Raw genomic sequence first — 16,429 nt, forward strand, 5'->3', positions numbered from 1 at the left:
GGGGCGGGGAGAACCCCTCTCCCCGATCTGGCTGGTCCGGGGAGCAGCCCCTGGGCTCGGGTGGCCTCAGGAGTCTATAAAGGCTCCTTGGAATTTGCCCCTCAATGTGCAGCGGGAGGGGGAGCCCGTGGGTTTCTGTGCCCTGCTCCTTCCTGCCTGGGTACCCAGCTGAGCTTGCAAGCCGGAGCTGTCAGGCTGGGGGTGTGTGTGTGTCTGTGTAGAGAGGGGAAAGCAGGCGCTCAGCTCTCCATCCTGCTGGGATGGGGCGGGGGGTGAGTGCGATGCTCCTTGCAACAGTGATTAAATCCCAGAGGTACCCTCTCCCTCGCTGCTGCATGTTTGCTGATGGTCAGAAACCTTTGCCAGCGCAGTAGTGGCTCTGGGTTGGATACACTCTGGCCTTTTCCCAAGCCATTTGCCTGCCTTCCACACCCAGGATGGCAGGATCCTGTATATGATTGCAGTTCGCTTCTGGAGCAGCTGGGCTTGGGGACTACTGCCCTGCAGGCCCTCTCAGCTGAGAAACCCAGCCCCGAGTGGCCCTGCAGCTGGGTTTTGCCCAAACATGGACACGGGCATTCCTAAGAGCCTGGGAGTGGTGCTTAGAACTGGAGCCAAGTGAACAGGATATGTACCGTGGAAAATAATTCAGTGCTACTCGCCCAGTCACCCCCCTCCCCATCTATCCTCTGCCTAGTGTACACCCCCCATCGGCTCGCAATGGGGCGGCTCAGATGTTTCAGGCAGTGATGGTATCAATAATGGACAGCCTTGGTTTAGGGTTGGAGCTGAGTTAATGGAAGGCAGGGAGAGTTTGAAGTGAAAAGGGGAAGAATGAACCTTGAGCCTTTCGGCAAAGGAGCAGCTCTTCAGGATGGGGCTGATTGCAATAGGCTCCAGGCCGAGCAGGGCCCAGTGTTCGGGAACCTTTGAATTTGGGTTAGTGTTCACGCAAGTGAGGGATGCAGCACTGGCTGGAGCCAGGCGGGTGCTGTGTGGCCATCGCCCTGCGCCAGTCCTGACCACAACAACCTGTTCTAGTCCGTGGCGCAGAGCTCTGGCAATGCACCTCAGACCCAAGCTGCAATCCCGCTGATGTCTTCTTAATCCTGACATCTCCATCCCTCGCTATAGCTTTGCCAGTCCTGACTTGCTGCTCCAGTCCTGGCGCCCCAGCTCTGCCAAGGCACCTCAATCCTGACCTGCGGTTTGCCCCGTCTAATCCAATCTGGCCCCTCGTGAGCAGCAGCTATTTATGCCATAGCTCTGTGGTGCGGACACCCCCAGGGAGTTAAGCTGAGCCTCCCATCCCCCCAATTGACTTGTGACCAAAGAAAACCCTCTTTTGATTGTTTCCCAAGATGGAGCTGCAGGTGGGTGGAGAGTCAGGAATGCTGGGTGCCTTTCCAAGTTGGATACCTGGGACCAGGTTTTCAGATGTGCAGATTCTCTGTTGCTGCCATGGTTTTCAGTGCGAGCTCTGTGCAGGTGAAATCCAGGCCCCTGGTGCATGCTGAATAAACATGTCCTTATTTTACAAGGAACAAGGCCTCTCTAGTGGAGTGGGGCGAGCATCAGGTTTACTTTTGCCTTTAGCTCCCTGAACCAGCAGGTTCAAATCCCAACAGGTTCAGCTTGGAACTTCACTCTCAGCAGCTAACTACATGTGGGTCTTTCAGAAGCCTGAAATGATTAAAAAAAAACCTCTCCCCCTCAGGTTCTGCCTGCTCTTCAGGGCATTTCAGTTCCTGAAGTCGTGGTTTGCCCCAGTCCCTTGGCCCACACACTCCCTTCCCCACAGTTTTGCTGTGTGCTGGTTGGCTGTGGTGCACAAATGACTGCATTTCTGGGGCGTTGCCTCTTTGCATTTGTGAAGCACATTGGGGATCCTTTGGGATGAAAGGTGATGTAGAAATGTCTCCCAGTGTGAGCCGTAGTGACTCTGATGTCTCAGCCATAATGAACGCTGCTTGGCAAATGCTTTGAACCTTGAAAATGCTTAGAAAGCATGTCTTACCGTGATAGACTCAAAGAGCTCAGTGCTTTAATTTAAAAAAAGAGAAGGTTAAGGGGAGACTTGATCACAGTCTGTAAGTACCTACATGGGAACAAATATTTAATACTGGGCTCTTCGGTCTAGCAGAGGAAAGTATAACACGGGTCAATGGCTGGAAGTCGAAGCTAGACAGATTCAGACTGGAAATACCGCATACATTTTGTGAGTTCTTCATCACTGACAATTTTTAAATCAAGGGTGGATGATTTTGTAAAAGCTCTGCCCTAGGAATTCTTGTGGGGACATTCTCTGGCCTATCCTATACAGGAGGTTAAACTGGAGGATCACAGTGGTCCCGTCTGGCCTTGGAATCCAGAATGTCAACAGGGGCTTGTTACCAGTCTCACTGAACGGGACATGCCCTGGTGCCTGTCAGTGTTGGGGGTAGAGTCACATGGCAGGGTGCGGTTCTGCCGGTCAGGAGATGCTTGGCTGGGCAGAATAAGCCATTGAACAGACAGAATCCATTCTGAACTACACCCAGTCACACGTTTGATGAACACTTGATGCACTTTGAACTTGCGCTGAGGTGTCAGCTCACAGGTCAAACGGCTTTTGTTTAGATTAAGCGATGGAATAAATGACTTTATGGAGCCTGGACTGTGGAGGAGAATTTGACCCTGGTGCATGTTACAGTATGAACCTCTGCAGCTCATTCTGTCCCAGCACCGACTGTGTTCAACACCATGTACAGTGCAGCTGTTTCTTCCCTGAACTAAACTAGCTACCAGGAATCTCCATATAGGTGTAGTTATGAAGTGCTCAACCCTTACTGGTTCCTTCTCTGCTTCTTAATGGCAGAGAGCTGTTATCTTCTGGAAGGGCACTCCTGGCTGCCCCTTGCTTATAAAGTGCACAGAGTAACTCTCCTCAGTTTGGTGGTTCTTTTTAATGCATGTGTAGCCTAAAGATAACACTTGTTTAAACAATGAAAGCGTGGCAATGTGTTCTTACTGCTCCCCAGGGCCGGCGCTTCCATTTAGGCAACCTAGGCAGTCGCCTAGGGCGCTAGGATTTTGGGGGGGAGCATTTTGCCACTCTCGGCAGCAATTCGGCAGCGGGGAGTCCTTCCGCGCTCTGGGTCTTCGGTGGCAATTCTGCGGCTGGTTCTTCACTTGCTCTGGGACCCACCGCCAAAGTGCCCGAAGACCGGGAGCCGTGGAAGGACTCCCCCGCCACAGAATTGCCGCCGACCGGGAGCGCGGGAAGGACGCCCGCCTAGGGTGCCAAAAACCCTGGCGCCGCTCCTGCTGCTCCCTGAATCCATCTTCTCTGGGATTGTTAACTGGATCACCGAACTGACTGGAGCTGTTACTCAGTAAAAGGGTGTTGCTGGGGTTCTTCTTGGGTTTCATTAAATGTGTCCCCCAGGTGCTTTTTTGGACATAATATTACTCAACTCATTCCCTAGCAGGGGCCAGGGCCCAGGCATGTTAACATGGGTCCTGAAGGGTTAAATAGACACTCTCAGGTCCATGTTGGTGCCCAAATTTAGATGGGTTGTTACAGAATCCAAGGCCAGCAGGAATGTTTTGGGATTGTTTGAAATACCAGTGGATAGCGCGGTGTTCACGAATCGACCCTCCTGATGTAGTGTGTGTGGTCCAGACATTGCAGAATTGATTGGAAACAAGAGCGAAACTAACCAGCCTGGTTTTGTTGCCCTGCCTGGGAGAACTGCGGAAAGTAAATAAATGCGACACAGAATGAAAAGTACATTTGATTTTTTTTAGAACAGTTTTGTTGGGATCATCTGTGAGGTGGTGAGGGAGGTGGAAGAGGCAATCATGTGTTTTTCAATATGTTTTCTCTCCTGAAAGGGTCTCTTGAAGTAGGAGCTGCCAAGACATGTGCCTGTGTTTGTTTACTATACTGTACAAACTCACGGGATTTTGAAATTGTTCTGCCAAAATCTCAGCCTGAAGGGACGCTCTGATTTGTGGCGTAGTGGTAAGAGCGAAATAGTTTTGACCGAGCCAGTAGCAGAGACGGGCATTTGTTCTTGTTTGGTTGCAGATGGTACCCTCCTGCGCTGGGGGGGAAGGTTTGGCTTCATAGTGGTCTTTGATGGGGGATGAGAGGTCTCAACAGAAGGAGACTTTAACAAATGTGAGACATTACAGCAGTGTCTCATGTCAAATACTCTACAGCTGCCGTCACTCTAGGGGTCCAGCAAGATGGATCTGTTTCTATGGCAGTGTTTAATTTGGTTCCCTCTTCAACCTGCACTAACTCTGTGTGGACTGCATAAAGCCCCCAGCATATGCTGTTATCTCCTAAAGTCTTTCCCCTTCTCTCTGTGCTGTTCTCTGTGTAGTTGATTGTGGCCAGCGGTCACCCGCAGATGCGCTGGAGCAGGAAAAGCTTTTCCATTATGGGATCTCCTGATTTTTAGCACTGCAGATTGCTGGTGCAGGAGGCTGGCTCAGTAGAGCGAGCCACTCTGGAAATTGAGGCTCGAGATGCTTTTCAGGGAAACACATACGCAGGTTGCAGAATTACTGTAAGCCACTAACATGCAGCTAGTATTCAGCAGAGCCGGAGTGCAGGAAATTGATTCCCGTTTCAGATGCTGAGATTTCATGTGCTTTGCACAAGCAACAGGCATAGAGGGACAGATCCTAAAGCCCCTGGTAAGGGTCAGAGGCTTTTTGGGCTTTCCTCCTGAAAGCTGGGTATGAGGAATGAGCTGGTGCTGGGACATGTATGATTGTTCGTGTTTCATATCTCGTTAGCGGCATTGAGACAGGGTGAGTTGGCTCTGCCATGCTACTGGCAAACGGGGAACTAACTCCTGCCTCAGGTCTGGGGTGGAAGATACCAGGGTAATGAGGCATTGCTCCTCCCTGAGGCATCAGGAAGCCCTGGCCTTCTGCTAAACACATGGGCAAATGAGTGCAGGGAGCAGCTAAACCAGGATGCAGAGCCTCATGCCAGGTTACAAGATGCTGTTGTGGTAGCACTTAGGGACACAGACCATGACCCCGTTGTGATAGGTGCTGTAAAACATAGAACAAAAAAGAGAGTCTCTCCCTATTGTACTCAGGTTCTTCTATTGCACCCATCACTGTGGTATCCTAGAACTGTGGGGCTAGAAGGAACCACACGATTCATCTAGTCTCACCCCCTGCCAAGATGCAGGATTTGTTGGGTCTAAACAACCCAAGACAGATGGCTCCAGCCTCCTTTGGAAAACCTCCAGTGAAGGAGCTTCCACGACCTCCTGAAGCGTCTGTTCCATCGACCGACTGTTCTTACAGTTAGGGAGTTTTTCCTGAGATTTAATCTAAATCTGCTGTGCTGTAGTTTGAACCCATCGCCTCTTGTCCTGCCCTCCGTGGCAAAAGAGAACAACTTTTCACCATCCTTTTTATGGCAGCCTTTCAAGTATCTGAAGACCGCTCTCATATCCTCCCTTAATCTCCTCTTTTCCAAACTAAACCTACCTTGGCTGTGACACTGAAAGAACCTTTGCATTTTCTGCTTGTGTAAAGCCCTGTGGGTTTTGTAAGAAATCTGTTCAACTCCCAGCCCTGACAGTCAATGCCTGGGAGCCGAGCCCCTCTGTGTAATATTCTTGCGGCCAGACCATGCTGGCTGACTCTCCCCCTTTAATTGTCTTAAAGCTGCTAGCAATCTCTTTAAAGCTTCCCCAAGCAGCTTAAGTGTGATATCACTAACGGGAGCAGCCCAGGCTGTGTCAGGGGCAAGTGAGATGGGCATTATTATTATTATCGTTGGTGCTTCAAATGTAGGCCCCACATTGGCATTTCAGCAGTCCACCCACTCAGCCCCCGTGGATCGCTATGAGCTCATAGGCAAGCAACCAGGCGAGTAAGGCCTTACGCTTCTGCAAGCAATGGCACCTGGGGTAAGAGCTGATGGGACGTCCCGAGGGAGCCTGGGCATGCTGGAGTCAGGAGAAAGCTTTGCCGCTGGTCATGCCAAACAAGATTTGTCATACAAATAAATCCCAGTAGGTGGGAACTCCCTCTTCTTCCTGCCCGCTCCTCTCCCGAGAGGCTTACTATGGGAGCCTAGTTTTCACAGAGTGGAGCAAGGTGTGGCTGCTGCATCAGGATGGAGCAGTGCATTGTGGGTTATGTAGTCTCCACAGGCTGCACTTGTGTGCTAAAGAATTCCTCTGCTTGTGTCCTTGTGCTCTGTCCACCCCTGGCTGCTGCTGCTAACGTTGTTGTCACCTGTTCTGTAGCCACTCTGACGTGTATGTGACTTTAAACTACATCCTGAGGGAGGGAGGGCACCACACACGAGCAGTCATGATTGCCACGGAAAGCAGAGCGCAGAGTTATCCATCTGCGTGGGTGCTTGCCGGGGGACTTTGTATCTTGTAAGCTGGAGACAGCATTTCTTAACTGCTCCGGTTAAAGTCATTTCTCCACCTAACTGAATAATTCATGAAGGCTTATAAATATACAAATTTTCATCCAGCCCTCCCCTTCCCTGTGGGACCCAGATTGCTGATAAATATGGCACTTACATCCTGCTAGACTGCACTTCCCCGGCAGAACCTGTAGTAGCGAAGGGAAGTGACGGATGCTCCCCTTGTGGGGAGATGAAAGCAAATGCTGCTGCTGGATCGCTGGTGGAGATGGGAGGGAAACAGGCAATGGAATAGCAAACTAGCAATGCTGCCTGTGCCCAGGGTGCTTTTTTACTGTACTTTGTGTGGCCTGGTTCTTTGCTGTTACTTTTCTTTTACCTGCACCATTCCCCTTGCAATAGTGATTTCTCTTCTGGAACCTAAACGCTTCTGCTGGGCCATGCGTGAGACAGCAAGAGAAATGTCCTCTTGGAAATCAGACCTATTCTTGCAGTCCTCCAGCTGGAAATCGGTTTCTTTTGGCAGGGCGTCTTGACTGATCTCAGGACTAGGAATGGCAGGGGATATATAGCTTTCCACCTCCTGTGATGCTGGCTCTGATCTGGACCAGGGCGAGAGGGGCAGAAAGTTACTCCCCTTCTGATGGCTGTTCGGCCCCATGTGAAATGAGTTACTGGGTCTCAGTCCAGGTGTGGCAGGTGTCCACTTGACAGGAACCATCCATGCAGTTGGCACTGATTATTGGTGGGCTCTGGGGAACAAGAAGCAGTTCATGCCATTAGCAGGAGTCCGTTCAGGGGAGAGTAAAGCCACTTTGGGCCCAATCCAAGGTCAGTGGGAGTCTCTCTGCTGGCAGGGGGCAGTGTGTAGAGAAGGGAGCCTGCCATAGTACCAGCTGTGCTTCGCCCGGTCCGTGCATGGAGACGCTCCTTCCGTTTAAAACAAAACTCTGCAGAGGACAAGCCCCTAGGTTCCTCCAGAGCCTTTGACTATCTCAGGGATGCAAATGGAAAGTTCCCACGCTGTGAGAGGAGCTCGGTGCACGTACCCAACCAGGTGACACCAGCATGGAAGACCGTCCTTGTGCCAGTTCATAAAAGCCCCTTCCTCTTAGCTGGGGGCACTTGTACATCTTCAAACCTCCTAGCAGCAGCACCTTCTCCAGGCCAGTCCTGCGGCTGGGGGGGGATAGGCCTTGCACTGCAGCTCCCTTCCAAACGGAGGCAGATTCCAGAATGTGGGTCCCTCCGCTGCGAACTCCCTGTCTCTGGCTTGCTCAGGATTCGGTCCATGGACTGCATTTTGCCTGCTGTGATGCACCACAAGGAGAGAGGGAGAGTGTTGCTAGCCAGAGCCCAAGTCATCCAGGGCTCTCTAGTCCAGCCCACCCCTTGTATTGCAGGTGGGGTACCAGTCTCTGTCTCTCTACACAGCAGTCGGGAGGGGTGGTTGCAGCACGTGTAGGCAGAGCCGTTAGCTTTGCTCAAGCTGGCTTGGTGCACCTATAGCAATGAAGCTGTAGCAGTGTGGGTGACTGCATCAGGTAGTGGCCCGAGCACATAACCAGGGACAGGTCCGGGGTGGGCTTGTATTCAGATGTCCTGTGCCACCTATGCTGCTGTGGCTTCACAGCTAGTTTTAGTGAGCTGGCTAGGTCAGAGTTAGCTTGGGTCTGTGCACACGTCTTGCAATCACACCCTCACAGTGCTGTGCAGACGTGCCCTCGGTGCTCACAGACAGTCCTGGGTGCTGATTGGAGAGCAATGCTTTGTTCGGCCGATGAGGTGCTCCCAAGGGACCCCGGCAGCTCTCAGCCAGGTGGCCACCCCCAGCGTTCATCTCATCAAATCTCCTCCTGCGGGCAAGCACGCACAGCTGGCGTTTCCATGGCAATGCCCAGCTGTGTGTTGCAGTGAGGCTCCTACCCCTCACTGATTCCTTCTCTTCCTGTATTTTTTTAAATGCACCCAAATCCTCCTCTGCTAAAAACTCAGCCCTCCAGTTTCTCAGTCAGGGAGTGTCCTATGTTTTTGAAGAGACCATGCTGGTCACCTGGTAGATATCCATGCCCCTGACTATGCATTTAATCACGTCTGCAGGCCATTTCTGCAAACAGCCAATTCGTGGCTTGCTGAGCCTATGTGCAGCTGGTACTTACCCAACCTGAGACATGTGGCTTCCCACCAGACCTCAGGAGTTCTGAAGGCTGGAGGTAAATTATATGCCGGTTCATGTTTTCCATAAACCACTTGTGTGCTCAGCGAGGGTCTTTGCAGTGGAGCAATCCTTGTATTGCAGCCCCAAGGTAACTGGAGACACACACACATGCTTTCTCTTCAGTCTGTTGATCTCAATGGTAAGACCTGCCCCCACCAGTAGCATCTTTCTGATGGAAGAATGAGGGTTTCCAGTTCTCTTGTGCAAATGTCAGGAGATAGTGACAGTCTTGGCACTGAGGCTTGTGGATGGGTCTTGGCTTGTCTAGCTCCCTGCAGGATGTCTCTCACCCATCTTCGCTGGCCAGCATCAGGGTTAAGCCTTTGCTCGTCTTCTGATGACTCATGTCAACAAGTTGCTGAGGATTCACTCTCCCGGGTTGACTTCCTGTTCAGTGTTGAACTGAGCCCTTCGGCCAGCCTGGAGCACAGGTGCATTTATTGTTTGTGTGGGGATAGCACAAAGGAGCCCCAGGCATGGGCCAGGCCCCCGATATGCTAGGGGCCGTACCACCCCAGAACCAAGAGACAGCCCCTGCCACAGGGAGAAGAGTGGTGGGAGGGAGCCTGTCGCTGGGTGTCCCCATCGCTCCCCAGCGTGCCATGCTGCCTGGCCTGTTTGTTGGTCTTTTAGTCACAAACGCGCAGCAGGTTGTTATCCTGTCACCACGTGGGTGTTTGTTCTTCGTTTCCCAGCTATGGCAGAGTGCATTGCAGGCTTAGAGCAGTCCTCAGCCCCCGCTCCCCCTCAGAGTTCTCCCCATTCCTCCCACTTACTGAGCCACTTCCTCTTTACCCCAGAAACTGCCACCCCAGGGTGAGGAATCCCCAACAGAGACTGAGTTTGGCTTCAGTTAAGCCTGTGCTCCTCCTAGTGCTGCAGTGTGACAAAGTGGGAATGTTCTTAATGCTTTCTCTGAATACTGGGTGGGTGCCTCAGTTTCCCCTATGCAGTTCTTTGGTATCTAGGTGGGGGATCAGAGTGTATAATTGTTGCAGAACCCAAGAAGGCCCCTGTGATACTGTCTGCACAGAGAATACCTGACACTCTGTCTCCTGGCAACTAATGGCCTGGGCCCCTCCTCTGCAAAGATGCCAGCTGAAGGTGTTGAGGAACAAAGAGATCAGATGACCTCCTGGCCCAGGAAAGGGACAAAGCCCAGAGGAGGAGGGGCTGGAGAGTTTCAGTTTGGAGCTGGATGGGGACAAGGAGTGAGGGCAGACAGTGGTGTCTGGTTCGCTGCCTCCCAGCATGGACCTGGGTGAGGGGTCCTGTTCTCGGTACCTACAAGTTCTGTTTTAGACCGTGTTCCTGTCATCTAATAAACCTCTGTGTTACTGGCTGGCTGAGAGTCACATCTGACTGTGAAGTGGGGGTGCAGGACCCTGTGGCTTCCCCCGGACCCCGCCAGGGCGGACTCGCTGTGGGAGGTGCACGGAGAGGTAGAGGATGCTGAATGTTCCAGGGTCAGATCCAGGAAGGTGGAAGCCATGTGAGCTTCTTGCCCTGGAGACAGTCTGCTCACAGAGAGGAGACTTCACCAGAGTCCTGCCTGGCTTCATAGGGAGCAGTTCCAGAGCATCACCCAGGGACTCCGTGACATGCAGCGCCCGCAGCGCTGCCGACCCAGAATCCCATTGCTCGCATTAGTCAGTGTGAAGCTGGCCAAAGCCCTGGAGACCATGGCCATAGAGACCAGTCCTGCACTGGTCCCTGGGAGACGGGCTGAGATCACCTGGTAGGGCCATGTGGCTTGCAGCATGTGACTGTTACCCAAGCATCTTGCGGTTATCTGCCCAATGCCTCAGTAAGTAATCCACTGGAAGGGTCTCTAACTGGAAGGGAGGGATGCAGGGTGGGAGCTTGATGGGGGAAGCAGCCTGGGGGCCTGTGTGTGAGATCAGCATCACCACATGCCCCCTCTGGCCTGGCCCCCTCTCAGTAAAGTGGTCCAGGGCCGGCTCAGTGTCCTGCATCCTCAGGGACTCAAAGGTCGTTTACACGGAACTTAATCAAGCGAGAGAGGGCGGGGGTGGTGTTGTGCCACGGGAGGAAACGTAAATAGTGTAGTAGGTGCGAGCTAATGTTATTCCAAAGGAGGCTGCCAAGCGTGAGCTGCCTGCGCTGCGAACATGCGTCCTCACTCTGTTTCCACTGGGTCCCAGCCCAAGGAAAACCAGCCCTGTCCCTTCTCCTCGCTGCTCACCCCAACCCTTCGCAATCTTCAGGGCTGATTTCCCATGTGCAGAGAGCCCCTCTTCTGTTTTTTACAGGGAAGATTTGATAACTTAGCTTTGTTATCTGGATAATGTCATCTTTGTAAGGAGTCTAATAAATCAGATTTTAAAAAATCCCTTTGTGAATTAACATGGGTTACCATGGTGAGCCGGGGCCCGGTTTAGTGTGCAGAGTGAAATACTTTAGTTCAGTGACGTGTCTGGGGCACGGCAAACGGCTGGTGAGTGCAGGGCGTAATTCCCCGGTGTCCAGAACGAATGAGATTGGCTGAAAAGTACGCGGACGGAGACCTGAGAACTTGGCAGCAAGTTGTTTTTTCTCCCGTCTATATCAACGTAACGGATAATTGTGGTGACTTGGCAGTTTTACATAAACACTTGTCACTTCTGCTCCCTGTCTTTGCACCTCAGCATCAGGGGAAAAGAGAGAGGATTTATGCTGCCCTGGCTAAGGGCTGTGTGTGTGACAGGGATGTCAGCCGCCCAGGAAGTGCCAGCTTGGGTTATTTTGCATGTCAGATGATGTGCAGCTAGGGTATTGCTGCTGTTGTCTCTTTGCACCCCCTCTGTATCCAGTTCCCACAAGTCCTCGGCTCAGCTATTGCGAGGAATACAAGATTCTACCTGGCTCTGCCCAGCCAAGGAAAAGGGAAGAAGGGGTCAATGGAAAACTCCACTTATTGGTGTCTGACTTCCCAGAACGGCCTGGCCAGTTGGTCCTGCCGGCTGGTTGCCCGATTTGAAAACCCTGATGGTCACAGGCTTTTGGCTGGCGCCCAGCACATCCCGACTGCTTCAGGAGGAAGGCGCTCCGCAGGGAGCACCGGTATTCGAAGGGGTTGTACACCTCTACCCCGATATATCGCTGTCCTCAGGAGCCAAAAAATCTTACCGTGTTAGAGGTGAAACTGCGTTATATCGAACTTGCTTTGATATGTATGGAGAGATACCTATCTCCTAGAACTGGAAGGGACCCTGAAAGGTCATAGAGTCCAGCCCCCTGCCTTCACTAGCAGGACCAAGTACTGATTTTGCCCCAGATCCCTCAGTGGCCCCCTCAAGGACTGACTCACAACCTGGGGTTTAGCAGGCCAATGCTATCCCTGCCCCCTGCTGGAGTGTGCAGCCTTGCCCCCCCGGGAGTGCTGCTTTACCCTGTTATACCGAATTCGTGTTATAGCGGGTCGCGTTATATTGGAGAAGAGGTGTACTTGATTTCTGGTGGCCCAGAGCTGCTGTTTCATGAACCAACGGGATCCAGAGCCTGTGCTTTGTGTAATGAGCCAAGGGAAGGTCAAGCCAGCGGCTCTTTGCAAGGCACTTTCGTGTGTGTGTTGTTCTTGTGAGGAAGTCTGTGCTCCTGACTGCTGAGAGCAGCCATGCTGTGGTGTGTGTGTCCAGGGCAGGTGTGTGTCTGCCCTACATGAACTGTGCAGGGCCTCAGGACTTCAGTGCGTGCTGGGCGTGGCTGGCACCTGTAGCGTGTGTTTGCTCTGTTTATGCTGCGTGGTTCCCCCAGCTGACTTTGCATTGGCTGCTCCAGGGGGCTCATTGCGAGTGAGTTAAGGCTGCATCTCTGGTCGGCATCCTCCCAGCAGACAGACTGGCGCCCAGTGCTGGCTTGGGCCCTGGCTCTGAGGGCCGGGGGAGAGGCGGTGGGGCCGCTGAGTGAAACTTCAGTGCACAGGCATCTGCTCTGCGGACGCAGGGCTTTGGGGTGGGGATGGACAGGGGGTTTCCACAGCAGGCTCTTGCCTTACAGCCAAGAAATCCGCCTGACGGGCTGTGGGGATGATGCTATAAATGGGCGAGGTGGGGGGCGAAAGGAGGGTCTCGGAGCAAGGCCCCCAAACATTCTGTGCAGGCTTCCAAGATCAAGAGAAAACGGGCTCTTAGCATGTCCTGCTCCAATAGGAATGACTTTGAGTTCCCACTCCTGCGGGCCAGGTTCAAACCTCTCTGAGGGCCTGGAGGGGAAAGACCCCCATGTCCCATTCCCCAATCCCTTAGCCAGCCAGTCCTTGCCCTGGGGCCAGATCTGAGCCAGTGCCCCATAGAGGGGAAAGGGCCTGGGTCCCAATCTCCCCTTCCAAAGAGCCAGACGCCCCTTGCAATAGATATTTGCTAGATCTCGCCTCGTCTCTTCCCTCTCCCTTGGCTCAGGGGCTTATCCTGACTCTGTTTCCAGTCAGGCCTTTGAAGGTGAGGGCCCAGGCCGCTGAGCAGGGAGGCTCCTGCCTCGTCCAGGGACAGCTCCATTTCCATTGCACCATCTGTGCTTTGATGCTGGGTAACGCCCCGCTCTTGACCTGAGTGAGTCACACTGCTAGTTGGATGATCCCTGTGCACAGCACCCACAGCATCGTGTTCCCAGGATTATCCATGCAGCCCCAGCCAGGCCTGTCCCTGCTGCGGAGAGATGCCTGCCTTGTTCTAGGAGTATTTCTCCTCTGGTGTCGGGCTGCAGCCTGGTGACTTTAACATGCCGCAGCCTTGCTCCTCTGAGTCCTTCTGCTCTTCTGCACTGCTCAGTGCATGGCTGTACCGGCCTGCTGCTTGGGGCTGGGTAATGATAAACCACCAGGGCTGTAGGCTGGAGCGGTGGGAAAACTTTGTGCTGTTGGAAGGGGCCATGGAGGGATCTCAGCCACCTGCTGGGCAGCCTGCAAAGTCACCTGTTCTCCTGATGCTGTCCTATCTTGGAGACATAGAGTGTGAGGAGCATTGGTGGGGGTCTCTGGTGCACCTCCCTCCCCTAGGGCAGGGTTGTCCTCTGAATTACTCTGGAGTTTCCATTGCCACTGCCCATACGGAGCCAGTTCTCCGGGTGGATGGACTGAAGGGCCTGGAAGTTTTTTCCAATATTCAGGCTAATCACTCCCTATTCTGCGCACTTACACCCTCCATGATTCCTCTCCCTCCTCGCACTTGCTGCTTTCCCTTCCTTTGGCCCAGCTCCTAAGGTGATGACGGTCTGAGTCACCACTGTTTGGTGTAAAATCTGGTTGATCAGGGAGGAGAATTGGGCCCCAAATCTTTCCTCTTAGTCTGAGCCCCTCCCCAACCCAACCAGCCCCCTGGTTATTCAGGCAGATGCAATATGTGGAGTGTCAGGATTTCATCATGGTTTGCCCTTCTGTCTGAGGAGCTCAAATCCCTTTGTTGACAATGAGTGAGTCAATATGAGTCAACGGTGTAAAAAGGAAACATCATTCTGAGATATATTAGCAGTAATGTTGTAAGCAAGACAGGAGAAATAATTCTTCTGGTCTACTCTGCACTGATTAGGCCTCAACTGGAGTATTGTGTCCAGTTCTAGCATCACATTTCAGGAAAGATGTGGACAAATTGGAGAAAGTCCAGAGAAGAGCGACAAAAACTATTAGTGAGCTAGGAAACATGAGCTATGAGGGAAGATTGAAAAAATTGGGTTTGTTTAGACTGGATAAAAGACTAAGGGAGACATGATAACAGTTTTCAAGGACATAAAAGGTTGTTATTAAAAGGAGGGAGAATAATTATTTTCTTTAACCTCTGAGGATAGGACAAGAAGCAATGGGCTTAAATTGCAGGAAGGTGGTTTATGTTGGACATTAGGAAAAACTTCCTAACTGTCAGGGTGGTTAAGTGCTGGAATAAATTGCTAGGGAGGTTGTGGAATCTCCTTCAGAGATGGTGGCGAGCAGGTTAGACAAACACCTGTCAGGGATGGTCTAGATAATACTTAGTCCTGCCATGAGTGCAGGGGACTGGACTAGATGACCTCTCAAGGTCCCTTGCAGTCCTATAAGTCTATGATCCACCCCTGTCGTCCAGTCCCAGCTTCTAGCAGTTGGAGGGTTGCATTCTTGACCATCTTGGTTAATAGTCATTGATGGCTCTGTCCTTCGTGAATTTATCTAATTTTGGCCTTCGCAAGAGCAACATCCCTGGCAATGAGTTCCCCAGTTGATTGTATGTTGTGTGAAGAAATGCTTCCTTATGTTTGTTTTAAACCTGCTGCCTATTAATTTCTTGAGGTGATCCCTAGTTCTTGCGTTATATGAAGGGGTAAATAACACTTTCTGATTCATTTTCTCCACACCAGTCATGATTTTATAGACCTCTATCATATCCCCCCCTTAGTCGTCTCTTTTCTAAGATGAACAGTCTCAGTCTTTTTAATCTCTCCTCAGATGGAAGCTATTCCATCCCTTTAATCATTTTGTTGCCCTTCTCTGTATCTTTTCCAATTATAATATATATTTTTGAGATGAGGCCACCACATCTGCACTCAGTATTAAAGGTGTTGGTGTACCGGGGATTTATATAATGGCATCATGATATTTTCTGTCTTATTATCCCTATCTCTGTCCCTTTCCTAATGGTTCCAAACACGTTTGCTTTTCTGACTGCTGCTGCACATTGAGTGGATGTTTTCCACAATAACTCCAAGATCTCCTTCTTGAATGGCAGCAACTAATTTAGACCCCATCACTTTGTACGTTGGGATTATGTTTTCCAGTGTGTATAACTTTGCATTTCTCAACATTGAATTTCATCTCCCATTTTATTGCCCAGTCTCCCAGTTTTGTGAGAACCTGGGACTTAACTTTCATGAGTAATTTTGTACTGCCTGCAAATTTTGCTACCTCACTATTCACCCCTTTTCCCAGGTCATTTGTGAATATGCGGAACAGCACAGGTCCCAGTACAGATCCCTGGGGGACCCCCCTATGTACCTCTCTCCATTGTGAAAACTTGGAATGATGGGGAGTCCTCTGTGCTCATTGGCTGGTGGCAAGCACTTGTACATGACAAGGAAAGATAGACCAACTCTGCCCTGGTCTCTGCAGCTTGGGCTTCTGCAGTAGAGATTAATGGGAAATTGGCCTCAAAAGGAGCTTGGAGCCAGGATTCCTGGGTTCTTTTGTGGCTCTGTGTCTGACCTGTGTGACCTTGGACCAGGTCCCTGCCATAGCGTTCTCAGAGCAGGCTCCTTCCTCCACGTAGAACGTTCAGAGAAAGAGCCTTCCTCCAAGGAAGATGCTGTTTTGAAATATGTCGTGTTCTGTCGCTCTGGTGAGAGCTCCTCTCCTTTGTGGCTGGCAGTTAATTCTAGGTTTCTTGCCTGCATTTGATCGTGTTAATAATCTCCTCTGATAATAGTATTTAATAAAACTAGGCTAATGTGGCGTAGTTAGGAAATGTCAGATGTCTTACAGTTCAATTTTCATGCAGTAGAAGGCAGAGCACCAGCAAATCCAGCCATGGCATGGTACACTCAGAGCGTGCTGGGGTGAGAGGATGCAGGAAAACCACTAGGGACCATCCAAGGGTACCGTTCCTACAGGTAAACTTTCCAGGGCGGGGGCCGTTTTTCTTACTCGCCCTGTAAAGCTGCTACACTCTGCAGGTGCTGGAAACATAACTAACGTTAATGAGACAAAGCGCCTCTCTTAACTGCCGTGGGCACCCAGCAATAGGAGACCTTAAAGCACACGCAGCAGATCTAATCTAAAAGGACATTAATGAGGCTCCTCAACCAACCCTAGAGAGAGAAAACCAACCCCCTCCTGTCTGTCACAGGGATTC

This window comes from Gopherus flavomarginatus, chromosome 9, assembly GCF_025201925.1.
Source record: "Gopherus flavomarginatus isolate rGopFla2 chromosome 9, rGopFla2.mat.asm, whole genome shotgun sequence".
Classification (NCBI taxonomy): domain Eukaryota; kingdom Metazoa; phylum Chordata; order Testudines; family Testudinidae; genus Gopherus; species Gopherus flavomarginatus.